Below are 9,094 nucleotides of genomic sequence, written 5' to 3'. Positions count from 1 at the left end.
TCTGTAGTGCTTATTGACCTAGCATGTCTAATGCTGTCACCTTAATTCTGTATTATTTTTAGTAATTTCATTATCTTTTGGCTTTTATTATGTTTTACATTTTCAAAGAACTGATAACCTTTTGTTGCAAGTGTGGAATTTCAGCAAATGATATACTGTATTCAGATACTGAGCACATTCCTCAGTACAATATTATACTGGTAATGTACAATTATGAAGAAGTATCTTCAGTGTTACTCAAGTCTGGCACAATTGTACTTTAGCTCCTTCTGTTGTCCTGTCATGGTATCCTGTCATCCAGTTGTTATTGTGACATAAACCGTACAGTTAATGGTACCAAATAAAAGCATCGACTAAAAGTATTCTTTAATTTTTGCTGGGTAAATATTCTGCATGAATGCATTTTGTTTGTGTTAATGAGGTTTTTCTTTCTTGTTCAGTCAGTTTGACTTCCAGTAACTTAGTAGCACTCATAATTCAAGGCCCGGCTCATATCAGAGAGAAATACTGTATGTACTGTGCAGGAAACTTTAAATGGGTAATCATTCATTCATTCATTCATTGCCAGACGCCATGTATCCCAAATGGGGTGGCCAAGGTCTTAGAGTTAATTGTTTTACAGGGAGGGACACTAATCCTCCACCAACCCCACTTGACACGGAGGAATGCCAACAGAATCTGGTGTTCCCAGGCGGTCACCCATCCAAGTACTAACCAGACCCAACGTTGCTTAACTTCGCTGATTGGACGGGAAGCGGTGTACTCAACGTGGTATGGCCGTTTCACTCATCATTAAAGCCCCCGGAATGCTGGCTCTATTGGATACACCAAAAACATTCACCACGTTCTATAGCTATCTATCTATAGCCCGATGCCCTAATCCCGCAAAGGGTGGCCGCAAATGGGTAAGAGGTGTGAAAATCTAGGTGTAAGTGGGAAAAGGTGTAACAATGTATGAGATGGCAGTAGGAGCACTGTATTTGGTCAAGCAGATGGGGAAAAAAAAAAAAAAAAATGACAGCAGAATTGTGGTAAATTGGATTTGTGTTGTGGAGTGGAAAGTAGGCTAATCCATGTGAATATGACAGGGACAGAAGTGAAGAGATTGAAGTCTGTACATAATACATACAGAAATGACAAAGCCATGAAAGGAATAGGATGAATATTTGTGAAATATGGGCCAGGAGACCTGAGTGACAGGAATGGAAGAAGACTGTGACTGTGGCATTTGTACAAAAGTAAAGGTGGCAACTGAATAATATTAAAAATGATTGTTGAATGTCTGCTGGGTCTTATATTGAAGTTGTATAGAATAAAATCATCAGCATCAGGACCCCCTTTCCCACCGTAGGGCAGGGCGAGGAGTAGCAGTGTCCAGACAGCCCAAATTTGCCCAATCCTATGGGCCACACTTCCATTCACTCACCATTCAAGCCCCTGGAATTCTGGCTCTATCTGATATGCCAAAAACATTCACCATGTACTGTAGCTTCACATAAACATATCCAATAGAGTTAGTCTGGACGATGTCACGTTAAAAATGGGGTGCCAAATCCCTGATCATGCGTTTCTTCTCACAATATTCATCCAGCCAGCTCGATCTCTTGTCAGCCCCTAGCCTCACCAACTTCCAAACCTTTCTTCCGCACACACTCAACCACCACATCCCTCCACCTTCTCCTTGTCCTACCTCACCTCTCCCTCGTTCAAATTCGGTCAGATATTTCTTTTTCACCACTCTGTTGGTATCCATTCTCTCCACATGACCATACCATCTCAGTACACTCTCCTCGGTTCTGATTCCCACACACTTCCTTACTCCACATCTTTCACGAATCACATTATTTCGTATCCTATCCACTCTCTGTACTCCACATACATTCCTCAGCAGTCCCACCTCCATTGCTCTCAGTCTTGGCTTTTCATTTTCATGCCCCACCATAGTCTCATACCCATCTGTTAATAATGACAATTAATATATAAATCTGGCAGGTGCATGATGAAAAGTATGGTTTTAGGAGTGTCGTGATCTGTGGATCAGATAACTTGGAGTAAAAAACCGTGGGGAAAGCCGACCGGAATACGTAATATATATATATATATATATATATATATATATATATATATATATATATATATATATATATATATATCGATGGACAGGGAAGTATTTTGGATGTGTTATGTAGGCTATATACGATACGATGTTTACTAGACTGGGAACCCAATAATCATAGTTTTCTAGTTTGATTCTACATATACCTGGTTATATCAACTGACTTATGGCTGTCCAATGCAGTTATCATTTCTTTCGTTTCATTTATAAAGGCTGTAACATGCCTGCTAGCGTCGGCCTTGGTCACCTAATGGCGGCTCTCTACTGTAGGCTATGCTTCTCGATCACCGGCAGAATCCCTATTCAGTTCCCTTATCCCTGAGGTCCACTCCAATCTAGTTATCCATAAACCTCATTATCCTGAGTTTAATCATACATCCCATGACTAGCTAGAGAATATCCCCCCAACACCGGCGAGAGATGTAGCGATTATGTGGCTTGTGATTGTAAATTAATATTGATACACACGCACAACCTTCCAGATAGCTGCACAACATTAATTCCCAGTGGTCAGATCCCACTGAGCTTAGCTTTGATCATGTAATTTTATTTTTCACTTCTCTATTCCCGTTTGGCTTGTCTCTTCAGTTACTTTTTTGCTCATTGGCAGTCTGTTTGGAAATACAGGAAACCTACCGTGTCAAGAGCCCGAAGTGCTACCAAAGTCATGCTTGACACATTAGTTTATGATAGCCCATAATCTTATAAGTACCGCGCCTGCAACCGATGCCATGCACATCAAATTATGACCACGCATTACTGTACCTCTACGAGTATTTACAAGTTCTCAAAATGTTTAATAGACATACTGTATTAGTTTATTCTGTAAGTCTACCAAACAAGTCTTCCAACAACAACAATAAGCCAATGTAATTATGCAGGATCATTAATGAATAGTTGCACAATGTAGGTCAGGTGAGATGGCGGCAACTGCGTTAGTAGTACACACAAACGTCCATTCATGTACCACTAGATGGTGATCGACCCGCACTCCGCTGCCAGCCATATGACTATTCTCTGTATTCTACACTTCCTTTGAAAAGAGATTAATACATTGGGTTGAGCTTGTCGTGGAACTGATCGAAGATGTCAGTGGTCGTATCTGTTTATCCTATTTCGGCCTGATTGAATTTTTGTAATTTTAGAGTTGAGATAGTTTTCCCTTACTCGAGCGAGTACAGACTTTATTGAGGAGAGACAGGAAAGCATGAAAATGACATTCTAGTGGTGTATAGAGCATCATAAAGTTGATCAATGGAACGATAGATGGCAGTAGTGACTTTGAGCTGAACTGCATCTTTCCCGACCCTTTTAGCGACTTCGAGTTATTAGTTACATTATTATAATGAATATCCGTCTTATCCCAGGTCGGAGATAATTAACCCGTTCTTGTAACGATGCCATTGGTGGCTATCAAGTCATTTTTTGCATCCTTAATTGTATTAGTAAATCCTAAGAAATATCCATTTTCTATTATCGCTCAGTGAAGCGTTTTCTGTAATATATATGAAAACAATGCAAGGTTTATGAATTATTTTATTGTTTAGAATATTTGGCTTATTCTCCTAAATCAGAGGTAGCACGAGTTCACTTATTCTGACAAATGGGATGTATGGAAACTTAACTAGACCGCAATGGAGTCCGCCCACTGAAGTTCTTAAAGGTGTGAGTGGCAGCCTGTGGCACCTCGAGGAGTGGGAGATGCTCGTCTCTGCGGCCGAACACTAAGCACGTAGAGTCGTAGATGTTGTTTGTGCTTGGGAGGGAATGGAGTTAAAGAGAGGCTGGTGATGAGGGCAAATGAGTGCAGATAACGGCCTTTGCCTCTCCACGTGTGCTTGTAGACTACGCCATCCTGGATTCATCATTTCTATCTGTTGGAAGTCTTTGGAGCAAGGTGAGCCAGGGATTATTCACCAGAAATTCAGTCGCACTCGACCATGGCTGAATGGGTGTTGGGAAACCAAAACGTTCTTGGAAATGTCAAATGAACATGTGAGATGTATTGGTGAGGTGAGTATGAGTGTTGGGTTCTGGTGTAGCAATAACTGTGGGGGAGAGAGCTGGGCCATTTATAGTTCAGGGTGTGGCTAAGGTTAGAGATCAGTCGCTCAGGCAGTGATCATTAGCATTTTAAGGTGAGGTAACGCTTTGAGCACCTTACGTAGTTGATGGATCTATTGTTTTTCCGTCTGTAGTGGTACATTAGTAATTCTTGTTCTCAATGTTTACATGTCTATGCTTAAATTTATGTCTAGTAACCTAATTTTAACTGTGCATGGTATTAATACATTGGTAGCCACCCAGTTTGTACTAGCAGTTTAGTATCTCTAATTGATTGATATAATAATTTCACTCTTTGGCCGTGTAAGGCGACTGTGGTCGCCCTATTAATTATTATGACTTGTCAGGTGACTTCAATCCACAGCCCCCCAAAAAATTTCTGACCTTGCATCTGTTGTTTTTGTACAAACACTGTAAGTATTGATATCTTTTATGTGACACCAATCAGCGTACATGTGTCTAGTGTATATATACAAGTGAAAAACCATGCTTGAAGTAAATAATCTCAACACTGCAAAATTACAGTATGGTAAGTTTTGATTTCATTTATGTGACAGCAGTGTACATGTGTCTAGTGTACCGGTATATACAGTAAAAGTCCAATTCCCCGGCAAATCTGACATTTTGGCAGTTTTGAGAAATAGTCCCATTTACGAAAATCTCTGATCGTTCGGCAGATTTTCCGATTTTTTTCGTCCCCTCTACTGCTGGGGACTTCTTCCAGCAGTAGCAGACTCCAATCAACCCCTTCTATTGTACATTTGTAAATAAGGAACCTACTATAAGTTTAGGTAAGTGCATGTGAACTTGTAGGGCTACTGTACCATTAATTTATATACAGTATGTTCACTAATTTATTTATTTTTCATATTCATGTATAGTACTGTATTCATTACAGTATTGTACAATATCAAACAGTATACAGTACTCTCTCCATACACATTTGTAATGATATGAGTAGTGATTATAGTGTTCTCCGAAACATATAAGGTACTGAGTGGGTAGGGTTTTTGATAATTCGGCAATTTTGATTTTTCGGCACTTGCCTGGTCCCATAGATGCCGAAAAATCGGACTTCTACTGTATACAGTACAAGTAAAATACTTTGCTCGAAGTAAATGATCTCATCATCGTTAAAAAAATTGGACAATAGCAAAAGTTAATTATTTTTGAATTTTTTCTCAGAAAATAACAATGTTCTCATTGAGAGGTGCATTTTTTACCATTATCACAGTAAAAAATGGAAACTTCATGGCCATTTCCTATTAGGAAAGTAGCAACAAAGTTATACCTAGCACTTTCATTTTTTCTGGACTTAGGCTGTGTCCATGGGAATGTCCCAGAAATGATAGGTCACATCCAGAGGGTTAAAGGCTTCTGCCGTACAACTCCTCTGTGATGAATGATAGTCTGTCAGGTTATACTGTCTGTAGCAGTCCCATAAAGGGTGGCCGTTTGTCATTGAGTTACCAGTAGTTGTTTTATGAAGGGGGGCACTAACCCTCTGCCAACCCACTTGTTGACACTTTGGGAACATGTATGGGTTGGTAGTAGTAGCAGTAGTAGTTGTTCCCTAGGCAGTCGGCTGAACAGCCCCGAGTCCCAAAGGAAGGCCACGGCCGAGACTGGGCTTTCCCACAGAGCTGTCAAGGAGTGTATGTTGTGTTGTTGGTGTAGGTGATTGTGTGCAGTGCAGTCTTCCATAATGTGCTTAATAGAATGGGGTGCTGTGTTGCATCCTGGACAGGCATCAGACGCAGAGTCATCCAGCCTCTTCTGATAACTTGAGAGGGCTGGATGATGCCCACATTTCAGCCTGGCCAGGTGGTCCGTGTCCTCACGAGGGAGGTAGGATTCAGAAGGGTGGATATCAGGAGGCTATGCATGCAGCTGTGTGTTGTCTTTGAGTGACTTAATGGAGCAGTGAGTGATTTGAGGGTGGATATGCTTCTGGATGCGGGTTTGAGGCAGGCGTGGGGGGGAGGGATGACAGTACTGTATTTGTGTATGATATTGTGTGCTGAGTGTTTTTCCAATATTCTTTGGTGTGGGTTTGTGGAGGCTGCAGCAAGAATTTGTGTGCCTCTCATGTCTAGATAATCCTTGTCTTTGAGGACTTTGGTTTCTTGATGTAGGTGGTCTGTGGGTGTAGTAGCTGTGCAGCCTGTGATTTTTTTTAGGGCCTTGTTCTGTATGGTCTGTAGAGTGTTGTAGTGTGTTTTAGTGAGTTTAGAAGCCCAGGCAGGGCTTGCATAAATCATCACTGAATGTATATTTTGTTTGTATACTGTGATGGTGGTTTCTTTGTTGTGTCCAAATGTTGTATGGGCAAGAGACTGTTGGGCATTGAGACTTGGTGTTAATTTGTTTTTAATGTTTGTGTTGTGTTGCTTAAATGACACTTATGTATTGTATGTTACACTATGGATTTTGGGTGTGTATGTGTGTGGTAGGGGGATGTTGTTTTTGGTGAGGTGTGAAATATGACTACTGTATGTTCTACTGTCCACCTTGTGAGAAGGGTCACTGTAGATTTGGCTGGGGAAGTTGTGAGTCTGTTTGTGGTGAACCATTCGTGCAGTGTGTTGAGGTAAGGTTGGAGGATGTGTACAGCTGTGTTTGCGTTCTGGTGTGTATGTGTGTTATGTCATCCGCATAGGAAGCTAAGTATATTTGTGGTGTGAGGTGTGGGTTTGTCATGCATGTATAGGTTAAAGAGAGTCGGGGACAACAAAACAGATCCATGGGGGACGCTGTTTGTGAAGTTTCTGATGTTTGATGACTGACCGGCAAATGTTACATGTGTACACCTGTCTGCTAAATAGTTTGCCAGCCATCTTTTTGTGTTATTGTGCATGTTTGTGTTGAATATTTTGTTTGTGAGATTGTGGTGGGGGATGGCATCAAAGGCTTTGCTAATGTCTAGTGTGACTAGGAGTGTTCTGTGTGGTGAACTAACAGAATTGATGCCATCAAAAACTCTTTGTGTAAGGTCCGTAAGAAGAATGTTTGTGGAGTGTAGCAGCATAAAACCATGTTGTGATGGGGCCAGGGGTATGTGAGGTGTAACTAACTGTAATACCAGTCATTCAGTGACGTTGGAGGGGGTGCAGAGGACTGTGATAGGACGGTGTGAAGGTAATGTGAGGTCTTTGTTGGGATCAGGGTTAGTGATGACGATACCATGCTTCCAGATGTTGGATATTATGTTAGTGGTAGTTGGTGGCGACCATCATCCACTCACTTGATGTAGTGCTGCCTACTTCTTCCTTAGCCTTTATCATTCTTTTTCTGTGCCTGCCCTCCTCTCTTCCTATTTCTCCCATCTTTCCTGTCACTACTTAATGCTTTTCTTTCCTTTACAGGTGGCTTTACATTGAGTGACAAGCCAAATGGTTTCCTGTAAGCCAAGAAACCATTTACAATGCTGGGTGGTAACCATATAACCAAACCATACGTGCTCCCTACGTGTCAAGTGGGTTGGTGGAGGGTTAGTGCCCTTCCCTGTAAAACAAATAACTCAGAGTCAAATGGCCACCCCATACGGGATTGTGGCATCTGGCAATAGATAGATAGAGTAGCTGTAGTTTGATACAGTATGTTGGTGTGTGCTTTTATGCCTTGTGGTCCAAGGTGTTGAAGGTGTATGTTGCTTATGTTGTCCGGGCCACAGACAGATGAGTGCTTAAGGTTGCTAATGATATGCTTCTTCTGGTTATAAGTGATTGTTTGCAAAGTCTGTGGAAAACTCTCTCTTGCGTCAGACGACACTTCGGTCATTGCAGTGGGGGTTTAAATGGCTAATGTGTGAAAAGTGATTGATGAGAGTGTTTGCTTGTTGTTTGTTTTAGGGTATGGTGTCTGTTGTGATGACAGTATGTGATTGTGTAGTGTTGCTCTTGGAGAGTGTGATGCAATTTAATGTTTTGTAAAGTTTACTGGTGTTTGTTTTGTGATCAGGTGTTTGGAGATAATTATTCTAATGTAGTGTTTGTTTCTTTGATATTGTTTCATTGAGTGTTGAGTTCTTGTATTCATTTTACAGTGTCTTGTGTATGGGGTGCTGGGGAGTGTTGTGCTGTGTTGCAGTGATGTGGCTTTGAATTTGTGATGTGAAGTTGGGGTTGTGTCTCTTTCTGTTGTATCTAGGGGTGTGTCTTTTGTCAGCATTTTGAATTTTTGTATTGAAAGTGTGCACAGTGGTTTTGATGTTTGTGGTGGGTGTACTGTTTAGTGTTTCAAAGTGTTGTTCTGTTTCAGTTGTGAAGGCCTCCCATTTGGCTGTCATATAATTAGTGTGTGTGTCTGTAGTCAGCTGGTATGATTCTGGTTTGGGTAGTAATGATGATTGGGAGTTGGTCAGAGTCAAGGGTTTTGACCACTCTCCAGGATGTTGTGAGGGTGAGGTTTGGGGAGCAAAAGGTGATGTCTGGGGATGATGGGAGGAAGAGGGCTTCATGTGGGATGTGGCTATGTTGATGGAGATTGTTGAGGATGAAAAGATTATCTGTTTGGGATTGTAGTACCAGCCATCTGTCTGTGTCAGGGTAGTTGACATGCCAGGCCAACGCCATGACATTGAAATCACCACCCTTGATGATGTTGGGTATGTTAGTGATGTGGTGTATTTGAGGAGAGTAATTGTGTGGTACTGTGGGGGATGACTGGAGGGGAATGTATGAATTGGCAATTGTTATGTGTGATTTGTTGCCAGTGCATATTTTAATTGACTATATTTCTGTAGTGGTGTCATGTTGGAGGAGAAGTGATTTTGTGTGTGCACTAGTATCTGAAAAGTTGATGGATTGGTGTACCAGGGTGATGAGTCCACCACCACCGCCATCAGCCCGGTCTTGTCTGATGGTGGTGAAATTACGAAATGCAGGTGTTTTTTGTGTTCTGCATAGTTTTGTT

At 41.4% G+C, this 9,094-nt stretch overlaps 1 protein-coding gene and 1 pseudogene across 1 annotated transcript in view; one reads left to right on the top strand and one right to left on the bottom strand.

Annotated features, from left to right (window-relative positions):
- Positions 1 to 666: 666 nt before the first annotated feature.
- Positions 667 to 785, bottom strand: LOC145414342 (5S ribosomal RNA; annotated as a pseudogene).
- A 3,093-nt stretch (positions 786 to 3,878) lies between these two features.
- The window catches only part of LOC145414107 (heparan sulfate glucosamine 3-O-sulfotransferase 5-like), a 39,519-nt gene continuing 34,303 nt past the window's right edge, over positions 3,879 to 9,094 (top strand). Inside the window, exon 1 of the mRNA XM_080283666.1 lies at positions 3,879 to 4,013. The gene's annotated coding sequence lies outside the window, so the exon portion shown is untranslated. The remainder of the gene's footprint in view (positions 4,014 to 9,094) is intronic.

This window comes from Coenobita brevimanus, chromosome 98 (genome assembly GCF_032717465.1).
Source record: "Coenobita brevimanus isolate Jiangsu-jjx chromosome 98, ASM3271746v2, whole genome shotgun sequence".
NCBI classification, from domain to species: domain Eukaryota; kingdom Metazoa; phylum Arthropoda; class Malacostraca; order Decapoda; family Coenobitidae; genus Coenobita; species Coenobita brevimanus.
This window is presented reverse-complemented; position numbering and strand designations above follow the sequence as displayed.